The sequence below is a fragment of the Channa argus genome, chromosome 1 (assembly GCF_033026475.1).
Source record: "Channa argus isolate prfri chromosome 1, Channa argus male v1.0, whole genome shotgun sequence".
NCBI classification, from domain to species: domain Eukaryota; kingdom Metazoa; phylum Chordata; class Actinopteri; order Anabantiformes; family Channidae; genus Channa; species Channa argus.
Genome location: NC_090197.1, coordinates 31,896,799 through 31,912,859, shown reverse-complemented (window position 1 = coordinate 31,912,859; position 16,061 = coordinate 31,896,799). Strand labels below are relative to the sequence as shown.

The 16,061-nt window shown below is 38.3% G+C and overlaps 1 protein-coding gene across 6 annotated transcripts in view; it reads right to left on the bottom strand.

Moving 5' to 3' along the window:
* Positions 1-16,061, bottom strand: part of cdh11 (cadherin 11, type 2, OB-cadherin (osteoblast)) — an 82,204-nt gene that overhangs the window by 46,577 nt on the left and 19,566 nt on the right. For 4 of the 6 annotated variants that reach the window (XM_067512712.1, XM_067512702.1, XM_067512753.1 and 1 more), the window contains exon 2: positions 259-324. The exons of 1 other annotated variant lie outside the window; for it this stretch is intronic. The gene's annotated coding sequence lies outside the window, so the exon portion shown is untranslated. Of the gene's footprint in view, positions 1-258; positions 325-6,288; positions 6,312-16,061 lie in introns of those variants that run through there. One more of the 6 variants, XM_067512744.1, reaches the window with a different exon arrangement.

Genomic DNA, 16,061 nt, shown 5'->3' with positions numbered 1-16,061 from the left:
ACCAAGGGAGAAAAGAATAGCATAAATATAATAATATTTCAAAGTCTGGAAGAATGAAGAAAAGGAACTGCGATAAAGCTCTCAAACAGTGTTCTTTCAACCATTACTCTCACTTGGTCTCTATCTCTCTGAAGGAGAGGGAGCCGGTTTAACAGAATGCTAAACAGGCTAGAGGGGCGCCAATGCCAATTCACACAGTTCCCAGGCCTTTTAATTACCCACACAAACACACACAGCACAGAAGAAGTGTGAACGCACCTTTAGCTCATTACTGGTGTCAGATAAGATGGGAGTTTTCTCGTCTGCCCGGTGACACAAATCTGCCTGAAAGAAAGAGGAGAAGGGATTTAGATTAATCACATGTTAAGATGGCCTTTTTGTTAATGAATTGTACTGTATATCTCAATGTGCAGGGGAGAGGTATTATTGGGTTGTATATGTCAGTATTTATAGGAAAGGAAGAAAAACGGCATACAGATGTAAAGTCAAAGGGACGACATAAGCTTTTTCAGAAAGAGCGCAACTAAGAATACTTAAAATAGTATCTTATGCAGATTAAACACTTCCAACTTCACAAACAAACCTCGTGTTACCTCAAAATACACCGTAAAGTTGTCAAATACTGATTCTAATCCTTCTTTCTTAAGCTCTGATCATACATTCTAAAGTTTAAAACTGCTTTCAGCCCACTATAAAACTATATAAGCAAAGACAGCAGCTGGCTCACTGCACTTTAGTAGTTCCGCTTGATATTTTGAATTTGCAGTGTTCATTTTGATGCCTTTCACTGTCTTTCCAAATTTACTGCATGTCACTTACCTATTTTAGGAAAACTGCAGTGCGGTTTCCTACGAGTGGAGTGAGGAAAATATATGTGAAATATATCAAATTCATGTGTTGACTTAGCTAGCTGTTTTAAAGTCACTAAGCCACTACCTGGATGTACTGTTTGCCAGCCTTATTGTACCGTCTGATGTGTAAGCATAGAGAGCTGCTCAACATATGTACACACATACAGTACATCAAGTTCACCTTTAACTTGCATTTCCCTGATTTGTTACATAATGCCAAGTACATTTAGTCAGATTTATTCTGTGCACAAAGTTTTGAATTTTACTCTGGTTTTGACTTAATAAAAATATAGAAATATTTATTAATTATTAGACATTAATTAATTACATTAACATTAATATAAACATTTTAATTTGTTTAACACAAGAGTCAATAAAAAGATTGAATGCATCTTCAATGCATTGGTATCTTCAGCTGTTGTGTGCTAATGTTGGCCTTTTTACTCATTCAATGGTGACTTTAAATATGACCTTTAAGAGTTATGCTATGCTTTTGATTTCTATGTCACAGACGCTGTTACCTGAAATGACAGTAGTCAGGACCAGAATCATGGTTTGATTAAATGTTTCATTTTACTTAAATTATTTTATTTTAGTTTATGAAAATACTTTAAAACTAGTAGTTTTTGTGTATTCATTTTAATGTACAATAATAGCGCCATTCCCTTAGTTGTTACCAAATGCAGTTCAGACACAAACGGACAGCATAGGTTATCCATGTTTTGGAACTGCTACGCATTATTTTACAGTAGGGGAAGATACCAAACCAAAACTAAAATCTTACTATCTACCCAACATGCAAATAGTCAGTTGCTCAGGTTAAGCCCTTCTACTAAAATAAGAACTGACAGACTGACAGTTCAGATATCATAGCATAGAGCAGAGTTGTGTTTGGTTCATTGGTTCATTATTGGTGTAGTATTTATTTCTTACTGCTTACATGTCACATAGTGTGGTGGAAAGTTAAGTGTGCTCAATATTGCAGGTAACTGGGAATGTTTATGCTGCTGTGTCTCTAACCACAAAGCAAAACTGCCACGTCAAAGCATGCACAGGAATATCTTGGCTTTAAATAACCACCATGATGCTATTACATCACGGTCACTTCACAACTGCAGTATAATACATGGTATAATGTGTGTTTGTTGAGTTTTGTTACACAAATGACATGTCCCAAAATGAACATGAACAGTTCATTTTGAGCAAAACATGAGCAGTTTGTCTCAGTTTTGAAGATGTTTATACAGTGACTGAAAGCAAGTGAGTCTTTCAAAGTCTGGGTCAGGGCCCAAAAGTAGGTCTACTGAAAATTGCCATTGTCCACAAATGATTTTAAGGGAATTTGTAATAAAAGCGGCTGCCTTTATGTTTCACTTGCATCCCCATATCACCCGAGGTGTTATCAGGGCAGGAAAATGAACATGACATGCTCTCACCTCCATCAGTAACTACCAGTGAGAAGCCCTTGAGCAAGCTACTTAACCCTGGTTTGTCCCAGTGGAGTGGCTGGGGGCCTGTGGTGGTGCTGAGTGCTTGTACAGAGAAACTCCACTGCATGAGCGTAAAGCAGGGCATTACTGAAAATGAAAATCAGTGACTTTTGCAAGCCTCCACTGGGTGAATAAGGGCAAAAACAGAAGAAAGCAGTCTCGAAACATAAGAAGGGTTTCCTTCTATCTAGTAAATATGTGGGTGGAGTTATACATGAATGGCGAAGGTGATATTTTTAAACATGCAATGGGTAAATATCAAAAGGCCATAAACTGCCTTTATCATCTGTGGCACATTTCTTTTATCCACATTCCTCTGCGGTGATAGATCACATGGCTTCAAGAACCAAGATACTGCAATAATTAACCTCCATTTTTTTACAACAATGGAGATTCTGCACAAATGGCTTTAGTGGGAAAAACATTTGTAAGAAATGTGATGCATAATATGGTGATGTCTGTGTCACTTCTGAAAATAGGTTGAATGAGTCAGAATGGAAATAAGCTGTTTGAGATGTTTAATAATAAAATTGTATTCGAGGTAGTTCTGTCATGAAATGTGCTGTAACCTTTAAAACTCATAAATAGATTTTATTATATTACTCTACACTCTACCCCATTGATTTTGTTTTGAATGAGACGATGTTTGCAGACTTTTCCCCCTTGTGTTTGTCGTGTACATGTTTGAAACAAAACCATTTTGAGAATATGAATACTTGAGTTTCCCTGATCCCTAACATATGTAATTAAGACTGTGTCAACATCTTTGCATTAGTGGAAGATAGCAACAGCAGCGCAGCCTCACCTACAGCCGCATCAAAATTGTCAGTTGCACAAACACCTTCATCAAAGCCGGCCTGCTTAATTCAGCTTAGCTAATAACCATCCAGTATAACGCTGATCATTGTCATCATGCTATCTTTGTTATTATCATGTAGCAGGCCAGCCTGCTTTGTATGCACCAGACAACACTTCCATTCACCTTGTTAAAGAAATATATCAGCGTATCTGTAACATCGTCTGCTGACACGGCACATCATGTTAAAAGCAACAACGCATTACATTGTCCCTAACTACACCACAGATGTTTCAACATAACTCATGCTTCTGAGGCCCTTCACTAATCACTATTGTGTGATATTAGCAATGTCGCTGTGAATTACCCGTCACCATTGTTCTATCATTATTGTCATTCTGCAGTGGAATCTGCCTGCTTTGTATGTGGAGACGATTGAGCTCATTCCAACCAGAAAATGACAGCTTGTTATGTGAGGGGAAAATGGATTTCACTATGTTACGGTTTTGCAAGGGACTCTAAGACAATACTGTCAATACTACAAAGCACTGTCTGAATTGGTTCTGGTGTGAAATGTGCAATGCATGAAAAAAGGCCTATTGATTGGTAGGCCACTGCTAACAGCTGCGGTGCATACGTTCCTTTTTATGAAAACAGGCTTTCAGAAAGTGATATTTTGTATTGATTTATTTTGATGAATTGCATTCATATCTGAAGAGTGACTTTTTTTCAGAATAAATATAGATGTGACCCATAATTAGAATGTAGGACTTTATAATATTGAACTACACATTTCCTTTATAGGACAATTCATCAAAACATTAACATTTGACTCTACAGTCCTGTTTTATTTTACTTTTTCACACAGCACTTAGTGCTCAACTTTAATTACACAATGCACAAAACTGAATACAGCATTTTTGTTGTATTGGTAAAACGTATGCTGTATGTTCTGTTTTCCTCTGTTAAACAGAAACAACCATAGCCAGCAGCTGCTGGCAACAATGTCATTTAAGGTCAAAGGCATCATCACTCGGCTTAGCTGGACATCCCTGCAAAATTTTCCATAAATGTACACTTTTTGTGTGTGTGTGAATTGATGTTTTAAACACATACTTGTGTACACATCTCATGTGTGCATGCAAATTGACAGCTTGAAATCTAGACACTGGTGTTTTGTCTTTCATTAGTTAAAAGGCCTGAGGCTGGACTAAGACCAGAGTAATTATTATGATAGTCCTCTATCTGAGCTCTATCCAAACACATTACACTCTCTGAGATTAAAATCTGGTGTTTCTAAATCAAGATGCTGTGATTTAGTCCATGATAGCAGCCAATTGGAAGCTCGACGTTCGAAAAACTGGAATAAAGCCAAACCCCATGCTGTCTTTTATAGCAGTTGCTAATGTTTTGTCTGTACTGTAGATAAAGTTTGAAGTCTTTTTTTTTTTTTTAAACCCACACAGCTACTGCTCCTCAGCTTTATAGCACAGTGCAACAAATAAACTTTGTATACAGAAACCTGGCTACATCTTAGTGCCCTGAAGTCATTCTTGACCCAAAGCTTAGAAAACAATCTGGCCTCTGCAGACGTCTGCAATAATGGATGCTTATTGGGGGAAACTCAAGGCTTCCTCCCTGGAACTACCTAACCACAGCAGTTGAATATGCACAATTTTAAAGTCAGAAAATCGCGTGGTATAACAATCAGTTTTATAAATGACGTGTTTTATAGCCAGGAGCTTAACTCAAGTGATAAGTCGTCATATCTCATGTCACATTGAAGTGGGCATTTATTTGAGAAAGTGATTAAGTGAAGGCATTTGAGAGTAAAAATGGGCCTATAACTGTGAGCATGTGTTCCTGAGTTTTATACTTTACTTCAGTGAAATGATGCAAAAAAAAAATATGATGGCAGCTTTGGGAAACAGCACAGCTGGTAGCCACCCACACACACACAGCCTGGCAGGGACTGGTGGATCCCAGCTGTGCCAGTATTATACATGCACCAATATGCATTCACAGGCTCATGGGTTTTATACAAGCACAGTTCATTGTATGAATGTAAACACATCGCTGAAGTGTTACCATTTACTGGTCCATGCACGTGGCCCTACGCAGGCATTATTCATTATTTTTTCCTGACTGATTTCCACAGCTATAATTACAGTCACTTTGGTAAGAACCGTGGAAAAAAGTGGTAACTAGCAATGGGCCAGGAATTTGTGACCCTTTCTAAATGTATAACCAGTCTGTAAAATATCTACTTTATTTATCTGTGGCTTTTTATCAATTTTTTTTTTATCCTTTAGGCTATCCTCCTCCTCTTCTTCTTCCTCTCACCTCTTCTGTGACTCATTGCTGTGTCTAAAATAAAATGCTACACAGGAGATGCAGGTGCAAGTGGCGGGCTGCTATTTTACTGTGAATTGGCTGGTAACTATAGGCCTATTTTTTATCCTTGAGCTTAGACATCCTGCTCCCACAATAGTGCTACTCCTACAATACTTGCTCTAGACTGCTGAATAGTTTTTCACTTCCTCATCTGAAAATATAAGCCTGCTTCTTTGTCAGATGCTCTAAAATAGCTCTGTGTGGTTAGATAAGCTTGGAAGATATAAGTCAGTATTATTTTGGTTTGCCCATCTTTACAGTTCAGATGCTTTTCTTCTTAGAAATACTCCTTGTATACTCAGTCAAGCTACTGACCTGTTGCCAGTTAACCTAACAATTTGTCAACTGCTTCTCCGTTACTTTTTGATTAGCGACAATCTATTTTCCTGCCTTGTGTTGCCCCTGTTCTAACTTTTTTGAGATGTGTTGCTGCCATGCCAAGGAGCTAACATTTTCCATGTAATTGTAATATGTCTCAGTTTCAACAAATGAGATGTTGTTTATGTTCTATTGTGAATAAATTATAGGGTGATGAGGTTTGCAATTTATTGCATCCTGCATTTAATTTTGTTTTATACATTGCCCCAAGTTTTTGTGAATTGGGCTTTTATTACTGCTATATCTGAAACAGTAGTTGTGGGTGTAAAGTCAGCCTTTAAAAGCAGTTTTCAGTTTTATCTGAAATATATTTTCCCTTTTCAAGAAGAAATAATGCATTTGTTTAACAGGATTGAATAAAAATAGTTGTAATTCTTACATGTTTCATCCAGTAATCAGCAGCTCCTGTAGTCTTTCTCTGGAAAAAGTCCTACGTACGAACATTGTCGGTCCATAAAGTGACATTTGTTTAGGGTCTGCACACCCACAGACAGTCTTACCCATCTGCTTTCATAAAATGTCTATGGCTCTCCGCATCAACAGGAGGTTGGCCAATCAGAAAAGAGTTGACTTGAAATGATGGAAGACTTAAAGAGACAGGAGCTGAAATTAACCATTTAACAAGGCCCATTATAACAAAAATAAGCAGTTTTTGGAGAATAGATCTCCAGCATGAAAATTTAAACCTTAAATTATGCCTTATCTGGTCTCTTTTAAAAAAGCGTATTGTGCACGAACACGGTTAAGTGATATTGTTGCAATACTTTCTATATAAATTGAAAAGTAGTTTCTAATTTTTATTGGACAGTATCTTATTGACACATTAAGATCATAATGGTTTTGTTACATTTCTAATTGTAGACTTCGTAACTACATCTTAGTTCATTAGGCGCTGGGGATTTAAACGTAACATGCTGCTGATGAGCAATTTGGCTGAAATCTGTGAGCCATCAGTATTTCCTTTTGATGATACTATTGTAAATTGTAGCTCATTGTATTTTCCACATTGATTTTCCCCTAAATTACTTCAGTCCTTGGAGAGGCAAAGCTGCTCATTTATAAAAAGTAACCCTTTAAAAAAATCTGTAATTTAATTTTATACTCAGACTTCACACTAAGCATTCCCAGAGTCACAAACTTCTTTATTGCTTTAAGCCGAGAAGCTTTTATCGGCCCTCAAGGTTCTTACTTGCACACACTAGTCATTTGTGTCTTGTATCTTCAGTTTTTCTTCTTGTTTGAGTTTGCTATTCTTTCCCTGTTTAGTGGGGTATATACCATAAATATGAAGGGTGGGGGTTTGGGGGGGGGTTGGGCAAACAAGCTAGTGGAACATCATATTTTCACTTGCTAAGACAATTAATGAAGGACCACAGGCTTCTTTCTCTTACACTGCTATTGTGACAAAAAGTCTGTCACTACCTGCAAACAACTGCATTGCATTGTTTTTGCCCCACTCCAGTAATGTGTAACATGAAGAGACAAAGCAAAACATGAAGATGGAGATTTGCTTTTGCTAAAAGTGAAGAAAAGTGAAGGTGGTTGTAGAGACAGAGAGGACAAATGAGTTTAAGTTTGGAGACAGTCATAAATACACACGGATTCAGTGGATAATATCTGGCAGCTTAGATTGATTTCCATAAACAAATGCACAACATCAATATACAGTAGGCTATTTTCATACTAGCATATATGCAGGCAAATAAGCATCTGTCCTCATGCAATAGATCATCATATAAAGACTTTTCTTTTTATTGTCAAACATAGATAGCAACTGTATAAACACATAATCCAAGCACACACAACAATTACCCATTTGTACCCAAATTCATCAAAAGGGGGCGTGGGGGATTAATGGATAGCGCAACGAGTTGCAATGCTGAAGGCCGTGGGATCAAACCCCACTCCACCAGGTGTGCCCCCACCAAGCCATCAAGAGCTACCTTGGTGCCGGTCCCGAGCCTGGATAAAATATGCCAAATCAATGTGCAGAACACATTCTGCTTTGGTGCCCCCTGAAGAGACCAGCTGAAAGCCCTTGATTTTGGCCCAAACTTGGTCTAATGCAAAAGCCCCACATAATATGTGTATGTATTGCAAATAATGTGACTGAGGGAAGGGATACAGCATGCTTGCTTGACAGTTGACTTACAGAGACTATGAGAATTGGGCAGGATAGGGAAGAAGGAGAGAAGGGATAGATGATGGATAAAGGAGGAGAAGAGGGGAGCTAATAAATATCCTGTTTAAAGATTCAGTTCCACATGGCTGCGTCACTTATGTGTGTTTGTGCACACTCTGTTATGACTTGCCTCACTTGTCGATGATTTTCATTTAGATAGTTTGTTATTGTATGACACACTCTCTTACTCGTACAGCAGTTCAAACACACACACAAATACACACTCACCTGAATATTTAATGTTTTCTCACAACTGCATCTGATACAGCCTCTGCAGTGTGCTTCTACCGTTTAAAGTGAGTTTTCTGCAAAACGACAAATCAACCTCTGACACCGCAGCGCACATACATAAAGAAATAATTTCCCAAACCTCAGTTACATATTTAGCCTTTGCAGAATATATACCACGAAATGTTACTTTGATATCCATTTTTATCTGCTTCTTATCAGTTAACAATTAGAAAAGATAATTGAGAAAAGATATTTAGTTGCTCACCCTTTTCAGCCTAGATCTTGTTTATGTAAAATAGTTTTTATTACTGGCTTTTATTTATGGCTTAGTTATTATGTACAACATTTGTAAATTATCATTTGGGTCTCCAGCTGGCTGCCTGTGAGGTTTAATATTGAGAAACAGTTTTCTTCCCCATCTAGTGTTCTCAAATGTTCTCCTCGACTGCTCTTTTATAGCATATAACCCAAAAATGAACTTCTTTTGTATGAAGCAGAAGGTAAATTCTACCTCAGTTCTGACTCACTGTTCATCTTCAACTAAAATATTTCCCACAGAAATCATTTGGTGTTGTGGTTATGTAGGCATTTGTTTTCTTTATGATAATCACTGATTGGGTTCTGTGACTCTTGCAGCTCTTCATTTACCACTTCATCACATGGCTTCATGTAAAGACAGGCTATCATTGTCCTGCCCACTAATTAATGAGTCCAGTCAGAGTGCTGGATGCCTCCACGCTCAGTCTGCCTCCTCAGAGAAAACCACTGGCAGCCCTATGAATCACCACATTCAAATGGTCTCGTGGTAAAAGAGCAAAAATGATTGAAAAGCAAAAGGAGAAATTCATGAGGCTGGATGAGCGATGATAAATGTATTAGCGGCAGATGACATTTCCATCACCACCTCATCGATCACCTTGGGAACATTTTAAATGGTGTGCGTGCGTGCATGTGTGTGTGTGTTTGTATGTGCGCCATATGCAGATTCAGGCAGATTGAAACAGCTTCCTCACTTTAAATGCGCACACTCAGAATAAGAAATGCAGACATAGAAAACAACCAGATGAAGATAGGGACTTCAGACTCACAAACACGCTGAACTTTTATGGTTTATTAAACCATAAAGCCACAACTCCCAATATCTTCTTTTATTATGAAATCTTCACATATTGTGTCCATGCATTATTGCTTCTCTGTTTTCTTTCATACCCACAATTGATCTGTTTTCAGTGACATTTATACAGTACATGGGACAGATTTAATAAATATACTTTTACCACTTCTCTTCACCAGCTGTTTACTGCTGCCCTTAAGGTGCAGCGATGTTGACCACCACAAACAGCATCAGCCTTTTGTTAATCTAACTGAGAGAACAATGACATTGGTCATACTTTGTAACCTGCCTCTGTATTTGCATGAATCTTCCTTGTATGCAAATGCTAAAAGGAGAGGAGTTGAAGTACACTCAAGGAACTTGAGCTGCAAATGACAGTCAAATTGCACTCTGACCCTAGTGAGTCTGTTTGATAAATAACAGGGATCTTTTTAGCTGCAGGAACCTCTAGGGTCTGAAACAAAGTGCAAATGGCTCCGTAAATCTGGCCATGACTCCGTGCTCCTCTCTGGACCCTCTCTCTCTCTTTCTTTTGGTCTTTATTTTAGTATTCAGTGGCTGCTCTCTTGCAGCTCAGACTGTCTTATCTAAATCTCCATTCAGACAGAGAAAGAGACAGAGCTGGGGAGTGAGAGTCAGAGATAGATAATACAGGTCACTCTCCAATGACAACTCTAAAAGGCATCTGGGGAGAGGAGAGGAAGAGAGACGAGCTGCTGCAAAAGACTATATGGATTTCTGTTCTAAGCTGGCACCATGAAAAACATGCCGACCTAATAACTAGCTTCACATGAAAGTTACTGTACATCTGGTGATTTTCTAGACTCTAACCATCTTAGCTGTTTATTTTAAGATCTGCTGAAAGCCTGTGGCAATGATAAATCAGCAAAAACTGTCCAACATATGCCTGAGTAATGAAACGCTAAGCTGAGCAACAGTGAGCAGTATTAATTCTTATCAATGCAAGAGGGAATTTGTAAGTTTGTACCCCTTGTTATCTTGATGACACCATTTTTTTTAACAAGCAGTGTTGCTTTGGTGATGTTTTCAGCTTAAGGCTACAGTTTATAACTTATCAATTCCAAAATGTATCTTAATATGGGGCTGTCAATATCTCCTGTGACCCAGACTCAATGGGCAGCCTGGTAGCAAAGATACCATAGCAGATTGCAGTATACAAATACACATGCAAACAAACAAGTTCTCTCTCACACTCTCTTATACTCGCTCTCACGCACATGTGCACACACACACACACACACACACACACACCCTAGTTTTGACTCATGTTCAGTCCTATTTGAGATCAGGAGTGAAAAAGTTCCAAGAACTGAGATGTTAATTTGACTTTCTTGATTACTCTATATCTACTCTGTTTTTATTGATATATGGCCATGGCTTATGAAACAGCTTTAACGACGCAGTGGGGAGCTTACATTACCAGTTCTTCAACTTCTATATGGATTTGAATAATTCAATAAAAGTAAGCCAACAGTGGAAATAAGAACCAACCAGTTACAGTGTATATCATGTTGAACCGTTGAAAGCAAGGATACACTGAGAGATAATAAAAGCAGCTGTGAGAAAAATTCCGCTCCAGCCTGCCCACACTGCAGCCATCAAAGCCTAAAACAATATAGTTTACTGTGTTACAATACGGTAAACCTGGAAACAAATCAACCTCGTTTACTGTTACATTTATTGACTGTGTAAGTGTGTGTTGAAAAGATCTACACAACCGAAACAACTCTTTTTTTGGAGCCCACTTGTTATATATTTAGCAATTTCTCCTTCCTCAGCCTGTTCTCCTTTTGTGTCTCTCCATCTCTCTTAACCCATCTTAGTGTTTCTGTCTTTCTCCCTGTGCTATCAGAAGGTTCTACTGTAAAGTCAGCCTCAATCCATCTCTATTGCCTCCTTCTCTTTCTCTCTGTATGCGCCATTAGATCTAGTTGGTACAGCTATAGTCAGCCCTGCTGTCCAGGCTAAATGAATGTTAAAAGCTTATCAAGTTTCTTTGCACTAGCTGCAATAGCTTTGTAATACGATGTGCTGTGTATGAATGTGTGTGTCTGTGCTTAGAGTGTTTGCAACGTGTGTGTGTGTGTGCTGTATGAAATGTGATGCAGTCTTTTAATTTAGGAAAGGAGACACAGTCAGCGGTACAGGTTGTGACCTCTTCTAGAGGACACACGAACACTGTGACCTAACATGAAATTGATTTCAAGGTAAAGTGGCAGAGCATATGCTGCTGCTGCTGCTGGGGGTGGATTGTGTGACTGCTGTATTGTGAGTTGGTACACTATAAAGAAAGATTATTGTCCATTATATTATGGCAGGCAAATTCCATGTGCAGACATTTCTCAGCAAGAGTCCATGATATTTTTAATGATACTATGTGTTCTATAAGTGTAGCAGCAGGCACAATTTCTACCTAAAAACGTAAGCTGATGCTGGCTACCAAATGTTGTTGGCTTCTGTTTAAATAAAGTATTGACTGGTGTCTGGGTGTGGATATGACTTTAATTCATCGATTTGTGCGCTCAACAGCATAGCAAGATGACAGTTTGAGTAGTTGATGTAGCCTGAAGTGGTTCATTTTTGTCTCCAATTAACACCTGTAGGGGACTAAAACTCAGCTCTACTAATTCAGTTAAATCAGCGAATACACTTGGTATAAGAATCATTCAGGAGTTGACTGAGGTTTGAATTGAATTCATTTCTGAGACCACAGAGACAAGTGGTCTCCATCTTGGCAGTAATTCCTGGGAGTATCACTTGGAAAGAGCTGAGCAGTGGCAGCAGTAACTGGATCAATGCAGAAGCTGCAGTTAGAAAATAGGGGTCGCGATAATCAATCAGACTCCTAACTGCTGCAGGAATGGTAAAACAACAGCAGGTGGAGAAGCTTCGTCGCTGCCTCCTCTTCTGTCATTCATTTCTACCTGTGTTCTTAAACCTTTTTATTTATCTGACATTCTACTACTGCCCACTTTAGTTTAGTCTTTTCTCTGCCTCTGTTGTTTTCTTAAGTTTTACTTTTTTGCTTTACATTTGCTGTTTAATTATGCAAACTCCAGTGTTCACTTTTGTTGCTTGAAATTACCCAGCTGACATGTTTTGTATTGTGGAATGTAGACAGTGCCAGGGGGATACAAAGATAACAAATTTAAAAGCCCTATGCTGCACAAATTAAGTCTTTGTGTACAAAGTTTAATCCATTTGCCTTAAATCTGCATGTGTCCTTTGCTTTTATTCTGCCCTGCCTCTAATTGTTCTCTGATTTTCCTGATTTGCAGTCACAAGGCTACAAGCCGCGACCAAACACCCTGCAAGTGTCAAATATATTTCCTCTTAATTAGCTCCTTATTATGTCGTCTCTACACATTAGCTCTTTGGCAAACTTATATTTATCTGCTGCCTGGATGCTTAACTACCTGTTAACCATGCGTAACATCAGTGGAAACCTGAAGCCATCCCCATGTGGTGACATAGCAGATGTGCAACCACCTTTGTGTAAATGAGTGAGCGTTTTTTTCAATTAAATACCTCCCATCTTCTCTCTTCACACAGCAGGGGAATCAGCTCATGAGCAGTTTGTGTATAAAAAATGTACAATGGTTGTTCTTGTCATTATTGCTGGTGGGTAATTTGGTTCATATAGCAGCTTGTGTTAGTTGAGTGGTAAATACGTAAATTGAAGGAAAGTTAATCTTTTTCAACACTGGTTAGAAATGGTGATAAAGAATGCACACAGGCCTATTTACTATTTAGAGCAGTGATTTTTCTATCATAAATCTTCTCAGCACAATGTGCATTTTCCCTTTCTCTCCTGTCCTTCATTCTTTCTATGTTTTTATCACCATTGTATTTGTTCTGTGTCAAACTAGCCTTTATAGGGTCTTAAATGTAAACGGCAATCAAACATGCCTGCATTCAAACACTAGGACAGCACTGCTAATGGTTTATGTCGGAATCTTTGTCAAGGATCCCTCACCCATAACAGTACTGCGCTTGCACACACACACTCTCACAAATCGTCAAGCTTCAACCATGGAAATGAGAATTCACTTCAGAATAGTAATGGAGTAAAGGCAGCCCTGTAACGTGTATCTATATTTGTATATGGGATTGTATGTGTGTGGGTGGGTGTGTGTTTAACTGTATTGTCATTTATGTTTCAATTTCTTTGAAGGATGTGTGAATATCTTTCGATTTTAAAGCAGTCTGCCCTTATCTAAAAAGCTAGGTCTAAGTGATCTGACTCTACCTGCAAAGACTGCATTTGTGAATGTACATGTGCGCTTGAGAAAGATTAGAGAGGTCGTGAGCTGGGATTTGCATGTGCACACATGCAAAACAGGATCTCCCAAATGAGGCTATAATTGGTTTTAATATCTTTCCTTATAAATGTCACATTTGGACTAATTAATTTACAGTTTTACACCCCAAGCCACAATGACTTATAATAAGAGGTCAGCAGACAAGAGTTTCATTCATTCAATGCACTGTCAATACAGCTATAGCTGCAGAAGTTCATATAAGAAGGGGCAAAAATATTCAGATGCATCATTTAAATGAATAAATAGACAGAGAGAATAAGAGGGTGGTTGCTTTGCTTGTAGAGAAATAGCCAGTGATGAATAACCCTGTCATTTATGCTAAAGCTGAGAGTGCCCCATGCACACACACCCTTTAAACCACCTCAGGGGTTCTAGAAAGAGAACAGGGATCTAGGGTGTGTCCTGGGCTGTAAATAAGCACAGGGAGACTGTGGTAACGAATGACAAAACAGGACAAAACACACTAGGGTGGCAAACACCTGTTCCCCCACACAGATTTTGAGAAAAAAAATCCTATTTTTAGTGCATCCATTACACCAAATCTTAACAGCTCTTTGTACTTTTGTTTTTTTGCAAACCGGTTCTAAGAGAAACTGCTTGGTGATGCTATTAGTGAGTTAGCAGAGGCTTCTAGGATCCCTGATGGCTTGTGTAGATCTATGGCCTTTTGAAATGAAGCCCTTCCATCAATTGATCGAGGTGTAGTGTTGATTAGAGACGTGACCAGAGGTCACAACAATCTAATGAATGTTTGAACCAGGTTTGCACTATTACTTGTTCTGGAATTTTTTAAGGTGAAGAATGAGATTAACTCCTTAATCTGTTAGTGTCAGTCTTGCTAATTTAGACCAGCAAGGGTGAAAGTGAGTTGCAGAAACAAGTTCAGTTCTGGAATCTATGCTTAGAGAAATTACCATTATCTAATGATCTGATCTGTTGAAATGCCATCTGATGGACTGTCTACGTTAGAGACAGTCAACTTGGACACAAGCTTCGCTTAGACAACCATATATTCTGTTTAAGGTGCCATTATAGTTTCCATAGGCAATTTCATGATGTTTATGATGTTGATGTTGATGTTGAGATAATCTTACCTTTGCTTAGCCAAACTTCTAAGGACACCTTTTTTTCCTTTTCTAAAAGAATCATATTTTTAACAGCATCCATTAAGAAACAAAAATTGTCAATTAATTGCCTTTACTCATATTTAGTGTCATTCAGTCTATGACCTGGATTAGTTTGTTTGTCTGTGCCATAGACCTCCATTGTACAAAAATTATTAACAGCACATTAACCAGACACTAGGTGACACATAAATACAAATTTAGAAAATAATCAATAATAATTCATTCTTTTAACCTTTTAAGAAGTAATGCCCGACAACAGTAATATAGAACAAAGCAGTAAAAATTCTATAAACTGAAATAACGAAGCACAACATTCAGGCCGTATAATGTTTTCAGTCTTTGCACAGCATTTTTGAGCAAGGAGAGGATGATTTGATTCACTGGGATTTGCAGTATTTCAGACAGGTTGTTGGAGACTGTCAGAAATTGAGCCCCCCGCCTTCTACTGATTCCACACAATTTCCTGGGAAACCTGCCGATTGTTTTTTAAACTATTTTAGTGTTTGCAGCAGCTTGCAGTAATTTAAATCCCCCAAGCTGTCCTTATTTTCACACCCCAGTGTGAAAAACCACAGTGGTGGACGACTCTTTTCTAATTTAATCAGTCCAGCAAGTGGGCATCTTGTAGGTTCTATAATAGCCAACAAATGGAGGTCATGCCCAGTGTTCATGTTGCATCAACAGACAGGAACACAGTGAGACGTGAACTAAAAGCAAACCCATGTAGAATAATTTTATCCACTTTGTCAAACATACTCTTTCATTTTTAATTATTCTTAGTGACCATCATAAATGTCACATAAGACTTATGTAACTATTTGTGAATTTATTTTGCTTGTCATGTTTTGACCTTGAGATTATATGTAATTGGGTCTCACTATTAACATGTTTCATTACTACCATACCATATGTAATAAGTGTATAGAAAGCTAGAGAATCAATAAAACTGTGGCAGAGAGACACAGTGCAGCTTCTCCAAGGACATAGTAATAACAGACAGTCTGTTTTTTAATGTGCCTCAAATCTCCAGCTCTGTGCCACTCATGCAGCCACAGATACTCCGGCACACCCTCCTCGCTGTCTCTTATTTCTTTGTGGTTTGTCTACAGGCACTTTTTGAAACGTTTTATATGTGTAAAACGAGGCTGCTTTGTC